At 36.2% G+C, this 24,551-nt stretch overlaps 1 long non-coding RNA gene across 3 annotated transcripts; it reads right to left on the bottom strand.

Moving 5' to 3' along the window:
- Nucleotides 1-5,619: 5,619 nt before the first annotated feature.
- LOC139084944 (uncharacterized) lies at nucleotides 5,620-21,903 on the bottom strand. 3 transcript variants are annotated; one of them, XR_011542884.1, is made up of 4 exons: nucleotides 21,793-21,903; nucleotides 15,082-15,179; nucleotides 14,042-14,105; nucleotides 5,620-6,987 (listed from the first exon to the last, which is right to left on the bottom strand). It is a non-coding gene; the product is annotated as an uncharacterized lncRNA (long non-coding RNA). The 3 variants fall into 3 exon arrangements; XR_011542883.1 differs by lacking the exon at nucleotides 5,620-6,987 and adding an exon at nucleotides 9,700-10,220 and having other exon boundaries at nucleotides 14,042-14,114; nucleotides 21,793-21,891; XR_011542882.1 differs by lacking the exon at nucleotides 5,620-6,987 and having other exon boundaries at nucleotides 12,712-14,105; nucleotides 21,793-21,891.
- Nucleotides 21,904-24,551: the final 2,648 nt, after the last annotated feature.

Raw genomic sequence — 24,551 nt, 5'->3', positions numbered from 1 at the left:
TAGGATAAGCTCCAAATGATATATAAGACACATGAGGCTGGGGTGTTCGTCTGATTTTTTCTCCACCTGGAAAATTGTTTTATTTATGTCAGGGGCCACTATTGTGCTATATCATGTGATATTAGCAAGTATACCTTCTCATAGCATCATGACAGGAGGTAGTTTTACAGCCTGGAGCAAGGTGCCCTCTCTGAAGTTACCCTCTCAAAGAGACTGGGAGATGAAGATGCTATCTTCCTTGATGACTACCTTTTAAAGTAAGGTCCTTGAGAAAGAATCCTGGGTTGTGACACTGTCAAGAAGCTTTTAAGAAGATTTACATTTCAAAGGAACAGAGAAATGATTCACAACAACAAATTTTCTAAAGTAAATCCTGTGTGGTTAGGACGTGGATTCTGTAAGGACTAGTGAGAGGGAGGTAAGGAGTCTACGGGCAGGAAGAAACCAGTCTGAAGCTTAGTCAAGGGGCGGGGAATGCTAAGGCCTTATTGGTCAATAGAAAAATGTGAATTGTCTTCGTTTAAAAGTGTAAGTGTAAATCTTGTCTACTCCAACCTTCCCAGGCCCCATAAGCAGACATTTGCACAGAGATTTCCTGCAGTCACTGGCCTTCAGAAATATTCGACCAATTCGCACTACTCAAGGTGCATCTTATATAATCAAGGTAAATGTGTGTGTTTGTCCAGAAGAAATGCTATCCCACCTGGGTCAGAAAGAGAATCGTGGAGTTTCTCTAGTCATAGCTAAAATGAACCTCAAAAATATTTGTTCAACATCAGTTTTGTACCTGCCACCTGGTCTAGGGCTTCAGTATGCACTGATCAAGACCAGTCCTTAACCTCTAGGTATTTACAGTATAGTGGGGAAGACAAATGAGTAAATAGGCAATTATAATACAGACTGATGAATCTATAATGCAGTAAATATGAGGTGCTCAGGAGCACAGAGGATGGCATGTGGATTCTGTAAGGACTAGTGAGAGGGAGGTAAGGAGTCTACAGGCAGGAAGAAACCAGTCTGAAGCTTAGTCAAGGGGAGGGGAATGCTAAGGCCTTATTGGTCAATAGAAAAATTTTAGTATCCCAAAATTTTAGTATCAAGAACAACTTAAAGAGTTATTAATATTGGAAACAAAGTCAATACTAATGACAGCAAGAAGAAGGGAAAATGTGCCAGGAAGAAGGAAAAGCAAATACTACCACATGAGATGATTACAATTAAATAGTCAAACTCAAATGTGAAATACAAATAGTGTGAGAAGACACTTCAAATCATGCCAAGAAATTTGCATTGAATGCAGCAGAGACCCACTGATGAGTTACTCTTCAGGTAAATATTCAAGGTTTGTTCTCATTTCCCCTCCCTTCATTAATTTCTCTTCCTTTCTGAACAATTTAGTTCAAAGACATTTGGTGGAACAGAGTGTGGTAGAATGTGTTCTCTGTTGTTGGATGGAGTGTTCCATAATGTCAATTATGTCCAGTTGGTTGGTGTGATGTACTAGCTTTGTATATAATTACCTGATTTTCTGTCCTCTGCTTCTATTATGCACTGAGAGAACGGTACTGAAAGCATAAATAATGGAAGATTTGTCTATTTTTTCTTGCTCTTCTATGAGTGTCTGCTTTACGTATATTAAAGCTTAAAGCTCTTTTATTAGGTGTTCAGATATTTGGGATTCTCAAGTTTTCTGGATGAAATGGCAGCTTTATCTTTGGAGTATGGCTTTCTTTATCCCTGTTAATGCTCTTTGCTCTGAAATACCTTTTGTCTAGTATTACTACAGCCACTCTAGTCTTCCTTAAATTAAGGACAGCTTGGTATATCTTTTCCTGTCCTTTATTTTTGTCATTTATGTAGCTTTACATTTAAAGTGAATTTCTTCTTAGCAGTATGTAGTAGAGCCTTGCTTTTTAATTCAATCTGAAATCTTTGCCTTCTCAATTGAGGTAATTGAGGTAATTTGTCTACTCCAAATTTCCCATTAATTTATTCACATTTCATGTGATATTTTATATTGGTGGACTGAAATCTACCATTTTGATATTTGTTTTCTGTATGTCCCAACTGTGCTTTATTCCTTTCACCCACTTTGTTTTAACAATCGACTAATTTTAAATGATTCTATATTATCTTCATTGCTGACTTATTTTATCTACTTTCTGTTCACCTATCTATCTATCTATGTCTCTCTCTCTATATCTATCTATCTATTCTATCCATTTGACTGGATATGTATATTAGCGGTGTTCTCTTATGTAGTTTTCTTTTTGAGTCTTGTCCTTTCTGAGTCCTTGTTCTTTTCTTAAGCCACTGGAAAATGTATGTTTTTGTTTTCAATAGACTTTGAAACATCTCAAGCAACATATCATCAAATATTTTCTTTCTGTCCATGCCCTTCCCATATCTCTTCTCTTTCAAGGATTCCAATTACATGTATATTGCATGTTAGGCTACTTAAGCTGGATGCTCTATTTTCTTGTTGGTTTGCTCCTTTTCAGGATTTTATTCTGTCTCTTTTTTGTACTGGATCTTTCTCTCTCTCGCTAGCTCTTTTTTTTTTTTTTTTTTTTTGAGTTCACAAATCTTCCCTTTTATCACATCTAATCATGCATTTTTCATCTAAGGCATTGTGTGTTTCATCTCTAGTATTTTGACTTGGGTGTTTTTATATCTTCCTTGTTTCTACAAGCTCAGTATTCCCTCTAACTTTCTAAACATCAGGAATATGTTATGATAACTATTATAATACCCTTGTTTACTAATTCTATCATTTATACCACCTTTTGGTGATTGACATTTCTCCTGGTTATGGGTCAAGATTTCCTGCTTCTTTGCATTACTATTGATTTTTATTAGATCACAATCATTGTGAATTTTACCTTGTTTGGCTGCTGGGTATGGTTATATTCAGGTAAATACTCTTGAACTTCGTTCTTGGATTCATTAAATTACTTAGAAACAGTTTGGTCTTTTTGAGGCTTGCCTTTACACTTTTTTAGGTGGGATTATATCAACCTTTAGTCAAGGGCTAATTTTGCCCTATGACAAAGCCAATGTTCTTCTGAGGAGTCTACCCACTGACCCTTTTATTGCAAAAGTTTCTGCTCTCACTGATGAGAAACATCAGTCATGTCCAGTCCTATTAGTGCTAAGGGGATTCTTCCTTCTATTTCTTTCCTAGTCATGGGTGGTCTCCTCACTGTTGGTGACGAGATCTAATGTACACACCAGGATAGATGTGGAGAGGGCTGATGGCCACTCTGAGTTTATTGTAACCAGCGTTTCAATATATACATAGCTTACATCTGTTAGACATACACAGGTGTTCTGGATGAAATAATTAGCGAATGCCAAGAATTCTTAGTGATTTCTCAAGGAGCCGTCCCTCGGCGTCTGTTTTGATATTATCATGTAATTGCTGTGCTCGTATATTTTTATCTCGGAGCAAGCAAGGTCTCTTAGGCAACAGTCCCTCCTGCTCCCGATATTGATATCGTTTCTCCATCTGTGCCCCCAGGTGGCTGAGGCTTGTCTTAGGTTGCCTCCCCCTGGAGGTCTTACCTGTCATTGGCTAACCGGCCTTCTCACCTCCTGGTCACAGTTTGTTGGCAAGCTTTTTCCAGTGATTATTAACCCTTCCTGTGTCAGGGGCGGCTACACTCACCATCATGTGCAAATGGTTACTCAAGTGAAGACTCTAGGCGACCCTCTGCAGGTCTCTAGATCTCTCTCTCTTTCACTGGGAAACTCTCTCCTCTCTGATACTCTAGTCTGCAATATATACTCACTTTGGCATCCCTGCACTCCCAGCTTCCTTCTTCTTCAAGAAGACAACCAGGAACCACCTGCACTGCCCTCCCGGTGGACTGGAAACAGTCTCTGCAGTCATCTGGGAAACTGCAGCACTCACCTCACTAGTTTCCCTTCTTTCAAGGATCGCTGTCCTGCATTGACTGAAGTCGGGTGACTGAAAGCATAGTTTCGTATATGTTGTCCAGTTACTCAGTTCTTTCAGATAGGAGGGTAAATCTGATCCTTATTCCATTTTGATCAGAAACAGAATTTTCTGCATCAACTCCTAAATTTTTTATTTTTTGTCTTTTAGTACCTAGCCATGACTTGGTTTTATTTTATTCCTGTCATGTTTTTGTTTCTCCCACAATTGACTATCATCCACTAGTAGTATATTCTAATATTTTAAATTCAATAATATGTTTTTATTCAGACCAACCTCAGTTTATTTAAGTATTAATTAAGAAATATTTTGTGTTATCATAAAGATTTCTTGTATGCAATTCATAAGAATAAAATTAACTTTTCTTATTTACATTTTGTTTAAAAGAGAATATATGAAGGTATCATGTTGACTGAAACTTGCTTTACAAATTCTAGAAAAGGGTAATTATTATTATCATATTTCCCAGTAAGAACTTTTTTCCAAACTAAATTTAAAGTGTCAATGTTCTACTAACCCAAAACTTTCAAATAATATCTAAAGTTTATTGAGCTCTTACTATTTGTCAGACATCGTTTAAGAGCTTTGTATGCATTGGCTCATTTATTCCTCAAAACGTGTGAAGTAGATGACTGCATTAGTCAGGGTTCTCCAGAGAAGCAGAACCAATAGGAGGTAGGTGTGTGTGTGTGTGTGTGTGTGTAATACAAAGAGATTTATTATAAGGAATTGGCTCATGCAATTATGGAAATAGGCAAGACCCAAGATCTACAGGATGAAACAGTAAGCTGGACACTTGGAAGAGGCAATGGTTTAGTTCCACTTTGAGTCTGAAGCCTGAGAACCAGGGAGCTGATGGTGTACTTCCTGTCTGAAGGTTGGAAGGCTGGAGACCCGTAAAGAGCTGATGTTTCAGTTTAAGTCCAAAGTTAGAGAAAAAAATAATGTCGTAGCTCAAAGCCGGGAAGAATTCTCTCTTACTCAAGGGACAGTCAACCTTTTTCTTCTATTCAGACCTTCAACTGATTGGATGAGACCCATTCACATTAGGGAGAGCAATCTGTTTTACATAGTCTAGTGATTCAAATGTGAATCTCATCCCAAAACACCCTCTCTGACATACTCAGAGTAGTGTTTTACCAAATATTTAGGCACCCAATGGCCCAGTCAAGTTGACACATAAATTTTATAAACCTTATAGCTGAAGCAACTGAGTCCCAGAAAGGTAAATCATTTGGCATTAACAGTTGAGTCAGGATTTGAACCCCATTGGTCTGTCCCCAGAGCATATTTAATTATTCTGCAGGGTTACTTCTCATAGAATTTCCTGGAGATTAATTTTGAAAACAAACATTTTAAGATGTCTCTTGAGAAGAAAGAAAATAGGAATTTGATTTTAGTGATAATGATGAATGGAGTCTTGCTTTTATTTTTCATGCAGATGGACATCTACAGAAATTGAGCTCTTATCTCAACCTTATCTAAAATCTTTAGGTGGTATTTCCCAGTTAGACAGGCAGTAGGGACACTGTTGCATGTATATTGAAGATGAAATATCCACTATCATACTTACCCCACGTCTCTAGCAAAGGTTAGAATTGGCAGAAATGGCAGGAAGAAATGCAAAAATTTGGTCTTAATTAACAAAACAACAAAAATAGTAAGAATAATAATCCCTTATATTTTCTTCGAATGTTATGATTCTAATTTTTATGGTAAGTTTTATTTAGACAAAAGACAGGCAATTTCTGCTTTCTAAAATTTAGAATAAATTGCTCTATTATAATAGTGCATTAAAATTATTATTATGGTAGACATCTTAGAAAAGACTGTATCTTCTATACAGTATCTTGCTCTTACTACAATAAACAATAATAATTTGTTTCAATGAACATTCTCTTCTGGGTTATTTTAATATTAAGAAAAATTAAGGTCCAATTTTTATGACTTATAAAGATGCCACTTAAAACTAGAAAAACTGTGATGCCTGGTAGAAAAGTAGTTTTTATAAATGGGAAGTAAAAGGAAGAATATTCTCCAAAATGCCACTCTTCCCAGGTGAGATACGGCTGGCAACATTATTATATATTCAAATATATCATATGGACATATGGTTTCTAATTTTTGGCTTAGGCAAGTGTTGATCTCTTGTATTTTACCTGTAGCTAAAGCCATAAAATCAGAATGATTTGCTTATGAAATTTAGCTTTTTCTCAGAAGTTTCCATTTAATAAGAACTGTCCTAATTTTTCCGTTCTTATGTAAATTTAAGAAAAACTGAGCTTAAGTGAACACGGGATATTATATTTTACCACAGTTCACTTTGTCTCATTTATCCCCTACTATTTATACATATTTTGATCTTTTTATTGAAAATATAAGTTGTTTACTTCTTAGATTGTTTTTCTTGTACTTTTGATGACTATCCACATTTGTAGGTATGCTTGCAAGTCACCAAACAAAAAATAAACTATAAAAATATGATCACCCTGTGTCTTTCAGAGGATTATGATACACAGTTCTATTGTCTGGATAGCATCTTATTTCATGATCTTTTTACATATTTAAACAAATTAATTTGATATGATCTCTAAAGTAGCAATACACGCTGATCTAAAGTAATTGTTGAAAAAATACTAATTTCGAAGTTAATGATGTTGTGTAATGTAGAGAAGTTTGATGCTGTTCAAATATGCTTAGAGATTGGAAAATTAGAACAGCAAAAGGGGACAGTCTGTGATTCCCAGGCATCCGACCTCACTTTAGCTCCCTACTTAAAGAAGGGAACTTGTTTCCAGACCTCAGTGAATCCACGTTTGTCCTGCTGCCCCTGCTGCTGAATAGAAACCAAGTTCACCTTCGGATGCCGCTGCAGGAACTGTGGCGTCAGCACCACCACCTTCATGCTGACACAGACTCTGTGTAGTTGGTGAAGATGCTAGAGCCTCCTGTGGATTCAGCGAGGCTTCTACTGTCTTCTCACCTCCAGTCTCAGGTGCAGAGCTTCAGTGCCAGAACCTGACACTCCGCTGTCAGGGAAATCTGGAAATGTAATTTAGGAGCTTCCAGACTCGGGCAGATTAAGAAGAGTAGATGTGGGGATGAATATCAATGGACAATATTGGGCAGTGTGCTCTCTGCATAGTGTACACAGAATGCCTATCATGGCAACTTATAATGCGGCTTTTGACACTTTCAGCAAATCTCAAGGTTACAAAGCAGTAATAAAATCAATCACTTTTAATAGTACTTCCAAATCTGGCGGCAAACAGGATCAGTGCATTGCAATGCATGTTTGATTTGCCTTTATTACAATATTTGGAAAGGTCACCAAAAAGAAATTTAATTCTTATATGAACACTAAGCATATGTAAAACATGTAAATAAGATTTGACTCTGATTTACATCAGTGATCTAGTTTCTACCAATAAAAATCACATCATATCATTTCTCTCTTTTAAATGCTCCTCTGATGCTTACTACTTTATAGTAAAATCCGAAGCATCCACATCTTGCTAGTAGCCATGATGCCTGGGTCAGAGTGTAGCTTGAATCTCATAGAACACCCTAATCACCTCACTCACCATGTCCTCTGACTTGCTCCCACATGGGAAACCACTTTTAAGGACTTTGTCACTAACTAGTCTCAATGCCTACATGCTTCTTTCCTGGTTTTTGGCATGGCTGACTCCTTCTAATTTATTAAGTATCAGCTCAAATAGCATCAGAAAGGCCTTCGAACCAAGTCCATTTCAATCAATCAATCCCACCAACAAAGGCTCTCTAGCCCATTATCCAGTTTCATTTTTTAATAGAACTCATCGTTACATATATTTACAGTAGATGCTATTTTTGGTTTATGCATTTATTGTCTCTCCCCCTCCTTACTATAACATAAGTACTACAACGGTAAAAATTTGTTTCTCTTGATCTCTGCAGTTGTAAGTGCATCCAGAACAGTTCTTGTTGTAGGCAAACCATAAATATGTTTGAGGAGTCATCTAAGGAATTAACGGATGTGTGATCCTCATCATACACATACATAGCCAAACATTAGATGTTGTGATAGATACTGCCAACTGAATACTCAAGATTCATTTTCTCCTCCTCTTCTTAAAATAATGAATTAAGATGGTAAGACTCTTAGCAAAATAATACTAATCTCCCAGACACCTTTTCAGCTAGGTTTGGTCATGCTCCTGTGTTCTGACCATTAAGATGTCAGAGATTTATATGTCTTCTCAATTTCGAATCATGTGTGTGATAAGTGGGGAAGTTTCATTTCATGACAAAGTGTTTCCCAGTCTTCACTGTTGCTTCCTTTGATATTCTCCTGTCTGACTCATAGATGGGGGGTTGAATGATACAATTTTTGTTTTTTTTTAGGAAGATTAGCCCTGAGCTAACTACTGCCAATACTCCTCTTTTTGCTGAGGAAGACTGGCCCTGAGCTAACATCCGTGCCCATCTTCCTCTACTTTATACACGGGACGCCTACCACAGCATGACTTGCCAAGCGGTGCCATGTCCACACCCAGGATCCGAACCAGCGAACCCCGGGCCGCTGAGAAGCGGAACATTCGAACTTCACCACTGCGCCATCAGGCTGGCCCATGAATGATATGATTTGAATAACACACATCTAACGTCACCCATATCCTCAATGGTTTAGTGAGGCCTAAAATCTATGTTGCCTCCCTCCAATTTCAGAGCTTAATGCATGAGCATATGCATCAAGATTCAGCATCACTACTTGGAAGTTTCTCTGAATAACAAGAATCTACCTAAAGATTGGCATGGCATATCCTACAGACAAGATAACTGAACCTGTTCAAAACCATTTCCTCTTACTCTTCTTTGCCATGGAAGTTATAAAACTAAAATAATCACCCTTCTAGACTCCTTTTCCAAATAAATCGGCCATGTGAGATGTACCTGGCTGAGGAGATGTAAGTCAAGGTTTCTGGAGATAGGCTCCCTTCCGTTCAAAGATGCAGAGATATATACCAAAGGTGTTAAGCCCTTCCAACTAACTTTTTCTGCCAGAACTGTAGGTGCAACTCCTAGAGGTCCAGCACTCATTGCGTGACTAGGAGGATAAGTGCTGCATGCTCAGGAAGGCAGGGCTTGAAGACAGAGCCCAGGACCCTGGTTCCATTGGTGTTTTGCTGAGCCCTGAACCTCAAACCTGCACATTTTCTTGATTGTCTCATGGGAGAAAATGAATCCTCTAATTGTTTGAGCCAGTTTTTATGGAGTCTTCTATTGTTCACATCTGAACTCAACCTTGGCTGAAATAGAATTCATACTAAATATTACGTAGAACAGGAGTCAAAAAATTGTGGCCTGAAGACCAAATCCAGCTGGCCATTGTGTGGGTAAAGAAAGTTCTACTGGAACACAGAACACATTTACATGCAATCTTGGGTATTTAAAAATTTCCTGAATCTCTCACATGATTATGAAATTAAAGTGCAAAATGCTTTAAAATGGAAACACTTTGTAGCTATATGACCTTGGACTAGTCATTCATCACCAGTTAAAAGTGCTGACTCCTGATCGTCTAAGTTTCTTAGTCTCTCAATCTATGATAGCAAAAAACCCCACTAAAATCATTTATACTCGGTTTTAACTTTCAGCTCTTTGTACGAATCCTGGTGTATACGTTGGGAAGGTAAAAAGAAGAAAATATTTTTAAATGGTGTATAAATGTATTGGAAATTAGAAATAAGACTTTGAGCTTTCACAAATACTAAAAATTTAATATCATAGATGATATGTAGTAATTTAGAAGACAGAAAACAATCACTAAAGTGTGTCTAAATGCATCGTGTGTTTACGCCTTCTAGGCGGTCTCCAAAGATGGCCGCTGTCCGTCTCCTCCCTCCTTGCATAGGACACAGCTACACATAGCAAGAGGTGGACCAGCCCTGTGACTTGCCTCAACCCGTACAGTGCATTGGAAATTATGATCTGCCAGTTCTGGGCCCATCCATAAGACACCTAGCTGCTTCCCTCTGAAGAGAAGACAGATGTAAGAAATCCAGATACCTGGAGACCACCTTGCTGTAAGGACGCCCAACTTAGCCATGTGGAGAGACCATACATGGAGAAAAACTGAGAAATTCAATTGACAGCCCGAATGAGGTCTTCAGAAATACGACTCCTATGGAAGCATCCCAGTCAGCTCCCAGCCATTTGTACCATCCAGCTGAGTCCTCTGTATGATAAAGCTGAGTGAGCCATCTCTGCTGTGTCCTGTCTGGATACCCGACCGAAAGGATCATAGGAAAATAAATTAGCCGTTCTTTTAAGTCACTGAGTTTGAGGCAGCTTGTTAATGCAATGATAGATAATAGATAATGTATTTATTAGACAATAATAGATAATAATAGGAACATCAAGTCATCAGTTATGTTTTAATATACCCTTTTGTTTCTTTGTAAAATGAAATCAAGGTGACTATCTCAGCTTTGAAATTTCACATTCTGGAGTCTAGTTTCAACTTCGCTTGTAGCCTTCTGTAGTTTATCCAAACCTTAATGTATTATTTTTAAGACATTTTTATTCAGATACTTCAAATACAAGCAAAAGTTGCAAATCACCATGCAAGACATGTCTGGCAAGTTCTCATGATATCCCATTGGTTGACATAATCCTCAGGGGCAGCACACTGCAATCATTCTAATTCATTTAACATTTCTTGATAACTTACTTTAAGCATGCTCTGGGCAAAAAAATAATAAGCTATGATCCATACCTTTACATAGCTCACAATTTGTCGGAGGAAGATACCTTATTTAAATATAATGCATTTAGAGCTATAATAGCAATCGTTAAAAAGTGTATTGGAAATTTTCAATGCATTTTTTCCAAACATGATTTTTCAAAAGTTCAACTCAAAGGATCTAGCTAAATGTGAGCTGAGATCCAAATCAACTGGTCAAAGCTTTTTTGACCAGCATAGTACCTGACTCAGGCCAAATTGATTGGATTCTCACTCTTACAATATTTTCATAAGGACTCAGGTACTTTTGTGAGTTAATATGAGCTCCTAAACTGCAAGGTTTTCAGTGTCTGTGAAGGCTGTGTTTGGTCACGTGCTCAGAGACCTAGAGAAAACTGGTCTTCAGAAAGAAGTAAAAGATGCAGAAAGATTTATAGACAAAATGCCATATGGATCCTGACAGACAGAGAGGAAGAGAGCAGAGGAAATAAAGATATCTGCCATTCCTGGTTCTGGTCCCTCTGGAGACCTGACAAAATATGCAGCTGAGAGCTATCCCATGTCCTAGCAGTTCGTTTCCCTTTTTTATTTGAACCAGCTTGAAGAAGTTCTCTTATTGTATCCCAAATTTTATGCAGAAAACAGACACACAGATATTGGAGAAAAGAAGTCTGTTTCTTTCAAATAATAAGGATTAAGATAATCTTAACAAAGCCCTTGAAGGTGAATTAGGCAGTCTAGGAAGATGGAGAAAAACTGGAGGATGAAAAAAACTACAAGCAATTGGAACCTCAAACCCATGCAAAAAGCATAGGTCTTTTGGGAAACACCTTTGCTTCTGCGTAATTGATAGCATCTCTGGGGGCAGAGTAGCTGGAGGTGAGGCTGAAAAGGATGGTTCTGGCAAGTTTGAAATGGATTATAAATATCATGCTACTGAATTCAACCTATCCATATTAGATTTGAGGAGCCATAGAAGACATTAAAGGAAATGAAATGACAATGTGTCTTCTATTTTCTTATGGGTGTAAAGTAAAGGCAACTTTTGAGGTCTTATCTAATTGGTAGATATAATAGCACATGACTTATGATATACTTGTGGGTTTATGTGTTTCTTCTTGGCATTTGCATTCTGAGTGCAGAATGGCTGGTTAGGAAATAAATATTATGCAATTTCTCATGTAATATGTATAAACCAGTAATAGTACATTTTCTACCCAAAGTCATGGTTGATGGTCTCATTTATTTTTTAAGTGACCAAAGGGACTAAAGACCCTCCAGACATCTCTAATGAAATAACTTACTTGTGTCAATACACTAGCCTTCTTGAGAAATGTCTATAATTCCTAACTGTGGTTATATTTTTAATATCCAGCAATATTTTTTCTTTGATTTTTGTAGAGGGAGATACAAAGTTATACAGTTTCAAGGACATACACAGCTGATAATAACTAAGGCTGTGATTTCACTGCAGCACTTGTTTCCTGATATGTTCAAAGTATTTGTCATGTACTACAGCAATGGACTAAGCCAATGGCCTGTATTTGCATATGGTTCAATACCCATGACAGATAATCTCATTCTAAACAGCAAACGGAGCTAAAAGCACCATTTATCAAATTTATCATACTTTGCGTTATCTCCTTCCCCTCTTCCAGTTACAAACTTTATAAAAGAAATAACAACCTTTTTTTTTGGTAAGTCTCAACATTAACCTCAATATGAATGTCTTCATTAGATATGGAAACAAAAAGCATTGCAGAGTTCTTGAATCAAATCATAATCTGGTAATGTGGGCAATATTTCTTAATTTCTTGGCCAAAGCTCTAGTCTTTTTCAACTTTGCACTACTATGAGCTTGGACATAAAATAGACAACTTAGAAAGTCAGATTCATCTTAGGCTAATACTATACATTTATGATTAAGATCTATTACTCACAGAAATAAATTTCTGCCCCTAATGATATAACACCAAGTTGTATTTGGTTCACATTACCCTTTAAAAATAAATAAAGTCCAATTTCATTTTCTTTACTCTGTTCTTTTCTATGTTATTTTCTCTCTAGAATTTCCTATTGCTACTTCATCCAACCTTTAAAATTCATTGTTGTTCTTGTAGTTGACTTTTCCTGTAGTTCCATCTATTTTTCTTTTACAACATGAAAGTAAACTGGATGATGATTAACTTGTTTATCTTCATTTATAAGTGGTTAGGTCTATTTAAATAGTATGCATTTAAAAATTTATGCAAATAAAAATTAGTTTCCATTTATATGTAAGAATTCAAGTATTTTGTTTCTTCTCATTTTGCCATACTAATAGGCTCATATTTCTCACAGAGAAATTATAGTTTTTACACATTTATCTCGCACAATTTTTATGGGGGCACACTGTTGCTATTCCTTCAATAATGTTATAATATATGGTAAATGATATTTACTATAAGAGTCTGAACTACAGAAAAATAATGTTGATACTAAAATTCAAAATAACAAGCATTTATAAAGCTATGTGAACATTTTTTTTATGATGTTGTCTTGCATGATGATTTCAGTCACATTTTTTTTTACCAAATAGATAATTCAAGAGGTTATCAACCTCTGTCAGATTTCTGGCTGATTAGGGCATATTATAAGCTGTCTACAAAAGTGTTTGTTAGATAATATTAATATAGAAGCACTACTCATACAAACAGCATAAAGAATCAAATTCACAATATGCCTCAAACTCTGAAATACAGTAAATGAGAATCTATCCACATATTTTCTTCCCAGACTTCTCATGGGGCCCAAGAAACACCCAGCAAAAGCAAATCTAATACAATACTTAAGACTTATTAAAATACTCATTGAAATTCACTGATTATCTACAAAAGAATATGTGCTATAAGAAAAGATAGCATGTTGTAGTTAGACATTATTTATAAAATAATGGAAAAATAAAGGCGGCTCTAATTTTAGCATCGATGGCCAAGAAGCTCTGGATATTTTAATTTCAATGAAGAGGAAATGTGTTCTTATTGAAGATATTTGAAACTCTAGTTATCTAAGTTTATTGCTTTACCTTATATAACAGTAATACTGTGGCTGACACTGAAAAATATTATAATAATACAAGAGGTTATTATAATATCACGTTAATAAATGATAGCAATGTGTTGGACATTACACAAAACAAAACTTATAGGCACACGTTCTGCTGAAGGAATTTTTACTCTAGAAAAAAATACTAAAACTTAGTTGCTAAATGTTGTTTTAATGCTTTATGTGCTTTACCTCATTTGTTCATCAGAAGGACTCATTTTACATATGAAGAATCCAAAGCTCAGATAAGCGGTTTGCTTTGAATTACATACCTAATAAACGGCCAGTAGCAGCGAGTCAGTCTGGGCTCATCATAATTAGACAAAGAGGATGGCTCTGCAGACACTCAAAAGAAAAGAAAAAATGGAGTAAAATTAATAAGAATTTTATTCGATATTCAGTTTTATTATCAATCAAATTTGAAGATGCTAAGTGTCTTAATAGAAAATACTCTTTGTGAGCAAGAAAGGCAAGAGCTCACTAGATGAGAAGCTTATGCACAAATGCAGGAGAAACTTTCATGGGAACATAGGCTAAAATTTAAATCTGTAGAGATAGAGATTCTAATCAGATGGGGTATAGAGTTCTAAGAAAAAAACACCTTTAACAATATTTTTTAAAAATACTATAGATGTCTAACAGACCAAAACTTCAGCATTTTTAAAATACATGAGGAGTGAGCTGTTTCTGGAAAATGATTCTTGAACTCAAGAGAGAAGCTCCATTGTCTGAATGTGATGAGTAACTGTGGCGCCATGTTGCCACCAACCAGAGGATGAAGCCAGCACCCAGGGTGTCAGAGTAGAAGGGCAGAAAAGCCCAAATCCTTCAGTTACTGAATCAAGCACCTCTGAAGGTGTCCTCCCACTAGACCAGTACTTCCTAGAATTTTTATGATATAAATATTAAATGATGCTATTTGTAAATCACACTGATATTGACCAGTTCAGTAGAGCCAGCTGCCATGGCCTATTCAGCTGCCCTGAGGGTGGACAAGATAACTCCTTCAGAACATTCCATTCACAGACCATGGGCCATCAGATGAAATCCACCCCATTTAGGCCTCTGCTCTAGACTATGCATCATCAGGGACAATAAATTTTATTTTAACACAGTTTGAATGTTTTCTGTTGTTTTCAGTCATAAAGCTTCTACTGATACCAAAACCTCATAGGATTGGTATCAATTAAGTATACTTTTAGCTACAGGTAAATGAAAATCTGGCAAATTTTGCTTAAAAAAATGGGAGTTTGTTTCTCATATAAAAAGTTTGGAAAAAGGCGGTCTAGAACTCGTAGTCACTCAACAGTACCATCAGAATCCCAGGCTCTCCTCTCTACTTGTTTATCCACTTGGAGTTATTGCTTCACAGTACAGGAATCTCGACTGCTGTCAAGCCAGGCATTGCATCTATGTTTATGAGAGAAAGAAGAGAAATCAAAACAACTCTTTTCTTAAGGTGTTATCTTTTTGTTTGGGAAGGACAACCAGCAGAGTTCCCATTATATCTTGTTTAGCTGAAGTTGGTCACATGCTCATCCCTTAGAGCTATCAGTAAAAATAAGTTGTCGTGCTGGCTTCAGTCCAATCATGCTAGGTTAGACATCCTTCCTGGAATCAAAGGATCTCCTTTGGCTGCCTGAAGAAATTGAAGCTCGGGGCTGGCCCCGTGGCCGAGTGGTTAAGTTCGCGCGCTCCGCTGCAGGCGGCCCAGTGTTTCATCGGTTCGAATCCTGGGCGCGGACATGGCACTGCTCGTCAGACCACGCTGAGGCGGCGTCCCACATGCCACAACTAGAGGAACCCACAACAAAGAATACACAACTACGTACCGGGGGGCTTTGGGGAGAAAAAGGAAAAAAATAAAATCTTTAAAAAAAAAAAAAAGAAATTGAAGCTTGCTTACCAGGGAAGCAGGGGACTTGGAGGAACAGATTTTCACAGAAGGAACAATGTTCTGTACTTGCTATGGGGTTCTTGTAAGGCTTACTCAGATACAAAACTCTTAGTACAGTGCCTATTATGCAACAGTCATTTAATAAATGTTAGCTATTATATTATTATCATCATTATTATCATTGTGGTCAAATCAGTAGTATATTCATCTCAGTCCTATAAACATCAGAATAATATTTCCTTTCATTAAAAAATGGGGAGAGTGGGGGCTGAATCCATGGCATAGTGGTTGAGATCAGTGTGCTCCACTTTGGTGGCCCAGGTTCGTGGGTTTGGATCACAGGCATGGACCTACACCACTCGTCAGCCATGTTGTGGTGGTACCCCATGTACAAAATAGAGGAATATTTGCACAGATGTTAGCTCAGGGTGAATCTTCCTCAAGTAAAAAGAGGAGGATTGGCAACAGATGTTAGCTCAGGGCAAATATTCCTAAAAAAAAAAAAAGAGAGAATGCTCTTTTCTCCCATTATTTCACTTCACATTTATATCTATCATCTCTTTCTCTCTCTCTCTCTCTTTCTCGCTCTCTCTCTAAATATATATATATATATATATATATACACACAGATGTATATGACTTTTTATTGTAGTAAAAACAGATAACATGAGATCTGCCCTCTTAAATTTTTTTGTATAGTACAACATTGTTAACTATAAGCAATGTTGTTCAGCAGATCTCTAGAACTTATTCATCTTGCATAACTAAAACTTTATACCTTTGAACAACATCTCCCCCGTGCCCCCTCTCCCAAGGTCCTGGCAACCACCATTCTACTCTCTGCTTCTATTAGATTGACTATTTGAGATTCCTCATATAAGTGGTATCATGTAGTATTTATTTTTCTATGTCTGACTTATGTCACTTAGCATGATGTCCTCCATGTTCATCCACGTTGCCACAAATGGAAGGATTTCCTTCCTTTTTAAGGCTAAATAATATTCCACTTTGTGAGTGTGTGTGTGTATCACATTTCCATTTTTCATTCATCTACAGATGGACACTTAAATTGTTTCCAAGTCTTTGCTATTGTAAATAATGCTGCAATGAACATGGGAGTGGGTATCTATTCAAGATCTTGATTTCAATTATTTTGGGTATATACTCAGAAGTGAGACAGCTGAATCATATGATAGTGCTATTTTTAATTTTTTGAGGAACCTCCACACTGTTTTCCGTAGTGGTTGCACCAATTTACCTTCCCACCAATGGTGTACAAGGGTTCCCTTTTCTTTACATCCTTGCAAACAATTGTTATCTTTTGTCTTTTAGATAGCAGCCATTCTAGGTGTGATGTGACAGTTCATTGTAGTTTTGGTTTGTATTTCCCTGATGATTAATGATGTTGAGCACCTTTTCATACACCTGTTGGCCAGGAACTGAACAGACATTTGTCCAAAGAAGATATACAATGGCCAACAGGTATATGAAAAGATGCTCAATAGCTTGTCTTTTTGAGTTCCACAGAAAATCACATAGATATAGCTTCTTCCATTTTCTCCAGCTGCTCTATATCCGGGGCTAAATCTGGTGCAAAATATCATACTTTCCATCTCGTCTCTCCAAAGTTATTCCATAAATGCCACATAAAAAACCTCCTCCAGAAAAGTCTCTCTTCCCATGCAAATTTCCTTATATCCGTGTGTCTTCAACACGCCATCACATACTTCCAGACTGTCTGATTTTCAGTTTAGAGTCCACTAAACTGTGGCTTGCCTTTACATATCTAAAGAGCCCTATTATCTGTTGTATTTTAGCAAGAGGACAAATTCCTCACTGATTAGCCTGGCGTATATTACACCATTACTTGAGATGTATTGTTTCATATCAAGGTGTTTTCACTGGTAAAAGTGAATATATACATATGCTACATTATTGCTAATTAATACCTTTGTGTAGTTTAGTTTAATGAGTTTTTTTGGTCACCCTGTCTCTCTTAACAGATGCATTTTGATGGAAGAGAAGAGACAGGATTGACATAAAATTTTCACTACCACCAACAGAACGCAAGCCAGCTCAGGCCACTCTGCTGGAGAGCCCTGCATAGCCAAAGGCTCAGATTCACAAGACTTGGTCCTGTGCATAGGAGGGATCATGACATTTGGGTCTTTTCTGAATAAAGTTTGAAAAAAAAAGTCATCACAGGTTTTCCTCTGAAATACTTTTTTCACTTCATGTTGGTTGATAACTCTACAATTCATCCCATTTTACTTTGAATAATGGGATTCAAAGATCCTCACAATTTTAAAATGAAACACATCTGAGACTATCTAGTATGGGAATGAAGCATGAAAAGGCTTCTGAAACTTTTGAAATGGAAAATGGAAAAAAAAAAAAACCTGTGCAGATCAAAATGCATTTCATGTTCAAAATTTTCCAAAGAAACAGACTTCCTGAAACTATTTTTCATAAGTTAGTTTTTGGTTCAATTGGTCAGTATAGGATAATAGAATCAAACATTACCGTATTTATTGCAGCTTTCTAAAAAGAAAGTATTACTCTTTTCGAAGTAGTTTTAAAGACTAAAACTGTCAGCAACATTATTGTCTTATATTTTATGTAAAAATGCATTTTATTATTTAATGATTGAAAGCTCTCATTGATTTGCTTTTCAAACACCTCTGGACACAAAAGTGACTAGTAATGCAAATAGTGAAAGAAAGTGATGCTGAAACTCTGACATTATATTATTGTGATGGTTCATTTTATATGTTAACTTGGTTGGGCCCAGACATGTAGTCAAATACTATTCTGTATGTTTCTGGGAGGGTATTTTTGGATGAGATTAACATTTAAATGGGTGGACTTTAAGTAAGGCAGATGGCTTTCCCTAATACGGGTAAACCTCATCCAGTCAGTTAGTTGCAGGCCTGAAGACAGCAAAAGGCTGATCTCCCAGAGCAAGAGAGAATTCGGCCAGCAGGTGGCCTTTGGATTCAAACTGCAGATTTTGGACTTGCCGGCCTCCATAATTGCATGCGTCAATTCCTTAAAATAGATCTGTGTGTGTCTGTGTGTGTGTATGTGCATATATCCTGTTGATTCCTTTTCTCTGGAAAACCCCGACTAGTACAATTATATAGGTGGCTTTGGTCTATTAAAGTAAAAAAGGGGTAAATGTCAGCTTAGAAACTGACATTATATATATATAAAACGAGAACTTTGTTGAACTCATGAGTATTCAAAGATACTTGAAATAATATAGCACTTTATATTTTTACTTATTGAATTTCTATCTTTCATAACTATATGGACCATGCATTCTTCTGGTGGGATGTAAGTTGATTAAACCTTTCTGGTAGGTTGCTTTGTAATATGTATCAACATACTATACTAAAAAGTATAATATTACACACCTATTAGAATGCCCAAAATCTGGAATGCTGACAATACCAATGGTAGCAAGGATGTGGAGCAACAGAAGCTCTTATTCATTGCTGGTGGGAATGAAAATGGTCAGGGACTTTGGAAGACAGTCTGGCGATTGCTTACAAAACTAAACATACTCTTACCATATGATTTACAGATCATGCTCCTTGGCATTTACCCAATGTAGCCACCCCTGACGCAGGAAGGGTTAATAATCACTGGAAAAGGCTTGCCAACAAACTGTGACCTGGAGGTGAGAAGGCCGGTTAGCCAATGACTGGTAAGACCTCCAGGGGGAGGCAACCTAAGCCAGGCACCGGCCCCCCCGGGCCACAGATGGAGACACGATATTGATATCGAGAGCAGGAGGAGCCGTTGCCTAGGAGGCCTTGCATGCTCTGAGATAAAATATACGAGCACAGCAATAACATGAAAATATCAAAACAGAGGCCAAGGGAGGTCTCCTTGAGAAATCACTAAGAATTCTTGGCATTTGCTAATTACATTGTCCAGAACGCCTGTGTACGTTTAACAGATGTAAGCTATGTATATATTGAAACACTGGTTATAATAAACTCAGAGTGGCCATCAGCCCTCTCTGCATCTATCCTGATGTGTACATTGGATTGCAACACCGACACCCAAAGGACTTGAAAGCTTGTGTCCACAAAAGAACCTGCACGCAGATGTTTATAGCAGCTTTATTCATAACTGCCAAAACTTCGCAGCAACCAAGCTGTCCTTCAGTAGGTGAATGGTTAGTCCAGACAATGGAATATTATTCAGTGCTGAAAAGAACTATTAAGCCATGAAAAGCCAGTGAAGAAGCTTAAATGCCTATTACTAAGTGAAAGAAGCCAATCTAACGAGGCTACTTACTGTATGATTCTAACCCCATTCTGGAAAAAGGAAAACTATGAAGATCAGTGGTTGTTAGAGGGTTGGGAGGGGGAGATGACCAGGTAAAGCACAGAGGATTTTTAGGGCAGTGAAAATTGTATGATATTATAATGAAGGATATATGTCATCATACATTTGTCAAAATCCATAGAATATACACCGAGTGAACTATAATGTAAACTATGAAATTTAGATAATAATGATAAGTCAATGTAGGTCCATCATTTGTAACAAATGTACCACCCTGGTGGGGGATGCTGTTAATGGAGGCACTTATGCATGTATGGGGGCAGGTAGTATATGGGAAATCTCTGTACTTTACCCACAATTTTGCTGTGAACCTAAACTGCTGAAAAGTTAAACTGTTAATTTAAAAAAGCACATAATATTTTTTACTAAGAATTTATATCTGATAATTTACTTAAGCAAATATTTAAAATTAAAGCAAAAAACAATGTGTTACACATTTTTTACTATAATATTACTTATTAAGATGAGAACAAGAAGCTTAATTATTGACAGTTCTTTGTAGAGTTGAATCATCTATACAATTAATTGATAATTGTCATTCACTTTGCTAAAAAATAGCATTTATAGATATTCCTCATGATAAAGTGATAAAATATATTGTGAAACAAAATGCTGAATGTTTGTAAGGAAAAATCATGCAGACTCACACTCATAGTTGAGGTGACTTTTTAAAGTATTATTTTTCAAGCCACAGTGGTTTCTTCATTCTGGGTTATTGGTTAAAATGTCTTTAGGAGGCAAATATATTCTGGAGAATAAAGCATTTGTTCAGAATCTTTAGTCATGCAGCTATAAGTTAATTACAGGCATCTTGGGGTGACCTGAAATTAGTAGAATAATCCTAACACAGTATTCTGTTAAATAATATAAAACACTTTGTTATTTGGGAGTGAAATTTAATTCACCTCAATTAAAAATATTTTTGTGTAGTCTATTTATAAACAAATACAAAGCTAGGTCATGGGAACAGTGGAGTGATGTCATGCTATCTTCATGCTGTTTACAGAATTACAATTCATTAATTGTTTAATACCTCATGACAAGTACTAAACAATTCTTTCCCAATAAAATATGGGATCAAAATGTGGATGAACATATGAAAGGAAAGTATAGAGAGCCGTGAGAATACATAAACTGGAGTGGAGCTGGGAGGAATTCGTGGAATTGATGATATATTGGGCATTGAAATATAACAGAGATCTAGGTAATGAGGACGTCACACAGAGAAGGCCCTGAAAGAAGCTGAGTGGCCAAAATCCTGCGAGTGTAGGAAAGTGGAATGAGATGAAACTCAAAGGCTCCTCACATGTCAAATCATGTAGACTGAAACTGATTGTATTACTTGGGAAAATCATCCAAATTCTCTACACTTTAATTTTCTGATTGTTAGGTAAAGATAAATGAAAAGCACTAATAAAAGACAAATGCAGCAACAAACTTACCTTCCAGATTTTATTTTGAGATGCTAGGATGTAATGTACAGCATGCTGACCATAGTCATACCTCGATAAATTATAAAAGATAAATAAAAAAACAAAAACAAAGCAGAATAAATCAGCAATAAAGTCTTTTGGAGACCACGTTGCTTTCTTAATGTGGCTCTGTTTTTATGTTCACCTTCAAACAAACCTGTTAAAGTTGTTTGATACCTGCTCTTTCTAGTTTTTCTTATCACTCATTCAGTCATGTCTAGCTCTGTCCTTGTTGCCCCAAACGTCACATTCCATAGTTATTGTCAATAAACCTGCTTTTAAATGCAATGCTTACATTTTCCCTTAGGAGCGAGGCTTCAGTTTCCTCACCCCCTTAACAATAGTTCACAAGGTCCACCATTCTCTCTTTCTTGAAACCTCATTTTGTTTGGTTTCTTTGGAGGATACTGTCTCCTGGATATTGATTCTATGTTCTACCGTATTTTCTCCATATTCTATCTTCCCCCTACAGACCATAAGTACTGAAGATCCTGAGGGCTCCATTGTAGACACCTCTACTTTTTCTTTTCTTCTGACTTTATTCTATGTGATCACATCCATTCTTATATTTAAAACATGCCATTTATATTCTGGAAAGTTTTCTGAGTCTAACTTCTCTTCTGAATTTTAGACTAACATTTGCCACTGTCTTCTCCACGTTTATCTTGCATGTTTGATAAGCATTGCAAATAACATGCCCAAATGTGTCTCTTTATAGTTCTCCTCTCATCTATGATGTTCCCCAAATCAATAAAAAGCACTATATTTTTTACCTCACTGTTTAAGTAAAAAACCTGGGAGTCTTTCTTGATTTCATCTCTCTAAGCACATTCAAATCCATTGCTAAACATTACCAAGTTTTCTTGATAAATATTATAAAAATTTTCCACTTTGTTTTGTCTCTATTACCACCAAGTGTCAAAATATCTGAATTTATCACAGTTTATTAAGATAAATTGTCTTTGTGTCTTGTAAGAGTACAATCATACTCTATATCGTGACCCTTTATAAATGCTTAATTAATCACATTAGTTCCCTTTCTGAAACTCTTCAAAGGATTTCCAATTCCTGTTAGATTTAATTCAGAACCTTTAGCATAGCTGAGGCCCTAGGTGATCTCATCCCTCAGATATCCAAGTTCACTTAGGCTATACTTCTTTTATTGCTATCAGTCTTTTGCATTTTCACTTACTGTCACTCCCCCAGAGAGGACTCCTTCTATATTGTCTAAGGTACCCCATCTTTCCTTAACTTAGATTAGCATTTCTCAACCTCAACGCTGTTGTGAACTTGGGCTAGGTAATTCCCTTTTTTGAGGGGGCTTTTCATGTGCCTTGTTTATCAGCATCCCTGGGCTACATCCGAGAGAGGTCAACAGCACACCCACACCCCCCTCCCCAACTGTGACAACCAAATTGTCTCCAGAAATCATCAATGTCTTTGCAAGCCAAACCACCCTTGCTGTAGAACCATGGATCTAGATTTTAGCATCATGTAGATGGTCGTCTTCAATATTGTAACAGTCTTTGTTTATATTAGTATTTAGTAATTTACTAGACTCTATGCTGCTTTGTTCCATAGAGATTTGGTCTCCATTTTGTTCATTCTTCATGATGTACCAAGCACAATGTCTCCCGATAGAGACAGCACAGAAAATTCTTTTTAGTAAACGGATAAAGGGAAATGCCATCATTCTCTGAGAACTAAAATGAAAGATGAACTCAAAATTTTACAGAGTTACTTAAGACAAAGTCTACTCTCAGCAAGCAAAAAATGATAATAATATTCTTGATTAAATCATCATATTTAAAAGGAAAGCTGTGTGGATCATTAAGAAATGTGCAACTAAGAAAAAAGTCAAGAAATTGAAACATTTGTTCAGAACTGAAAGTGTTCTGGTCAAAAGAATTAACTTAAATTGAAAATTATAATTTTCTACATTTTCACAACAAGAGTTATTACCTCATGATGATATAGATTTATTTCTTTTATAGTTTCTAAATTTAAAATATGACTAAATGATGAAGATCCACATAACTTGACATTACTATACACTAATGTGTGTTGAATATTTCTAATGTATACAAGATAATACATGGTACATGCATGTTTGCTTTTATATGGAAAATAATTGAGAATATTAAAGAATTAGACATAGTTTTATATTATTATGATGTTTAAAAGCATATGGCATATAAAACAATATTATTTAAACATATCAACATTGAGTGGCTAACAATATATTAACATTTTATACGTATCTATTGATATTTCAATTGTGCTCAATTCTGTTTCCCTTCTTCATTGCAATTAATGCACTCATCCACTTTAATTATAATTAATATAACTATATTAATGAGGTGTGTAGAAGTTTGTCAAATATCCATAGCCAAGATAAAGAGCAAAAAATATTTTCTTTGCCAAAGGTAAGGAGATTATAGTTCAATTTTTCAGTTCTAGATATGACTGCTCTTTTGCATATTTTAATGGGATTCCAGATTGTTGTTTATTCTATGAAGATAGAAGACTTGTGGCTAATTTCCTATATTTTCTTCAGTTAACAGAAACCTGTTTAATATCTCAAATAGCTACATTTATCAATTAACCACGAAGTTTTCGGACTAAATGGAGAGTATTATTATTAACCAAATATTTTCCACCATTTTCTTTTTCTCAATTGTTTTTAAAAGACAGCCATTGAGTCAGAAAATCAAATATTACAGAAAAAATGTGTAAGATTCACATTTGGACTTTGATGATTGTTGTGATTATAAGGTCAAAACTTCCCTTCCCCAAATACGTAACAAACATGGTAAGTTGTAAGTTTGCCTGAGATTTAATATGAAAACTTATTGTTATAATAAGGTTGTGACATCATATTGTTTTCCAGTATATCTCTAATATATACAATTGAGAAAAAAAGGTCTACTTATTTTTTAATATGTTTTCAGATAGTAAACAGAATGTGCCGTACACAATGTAGATATAAATGTTAATGAATCACTTCCACTGACATATAGTAAGAGTTTTATCTAGAAAACACCATCATGGGTC

The sequence above is a fragment of the Equus przewalskii genome, chromosome 7 (genome assembly GCF_037783145.1).
Source record: "Equus przewalskii isolate Varuska chromosome 7, EquPr2, whole genome shotgun sequence".
NCBI lineage: Eukaryota > Metazoa > Chordata > Mammalia > Perissodactyla > Equidae > Equus > Equus przewalskii.
The sequence above is the reverse complement of the archived record's forward strand: the minus strand, read 5'-3'. Positions and strand labels throughout refer to the sequence as shown.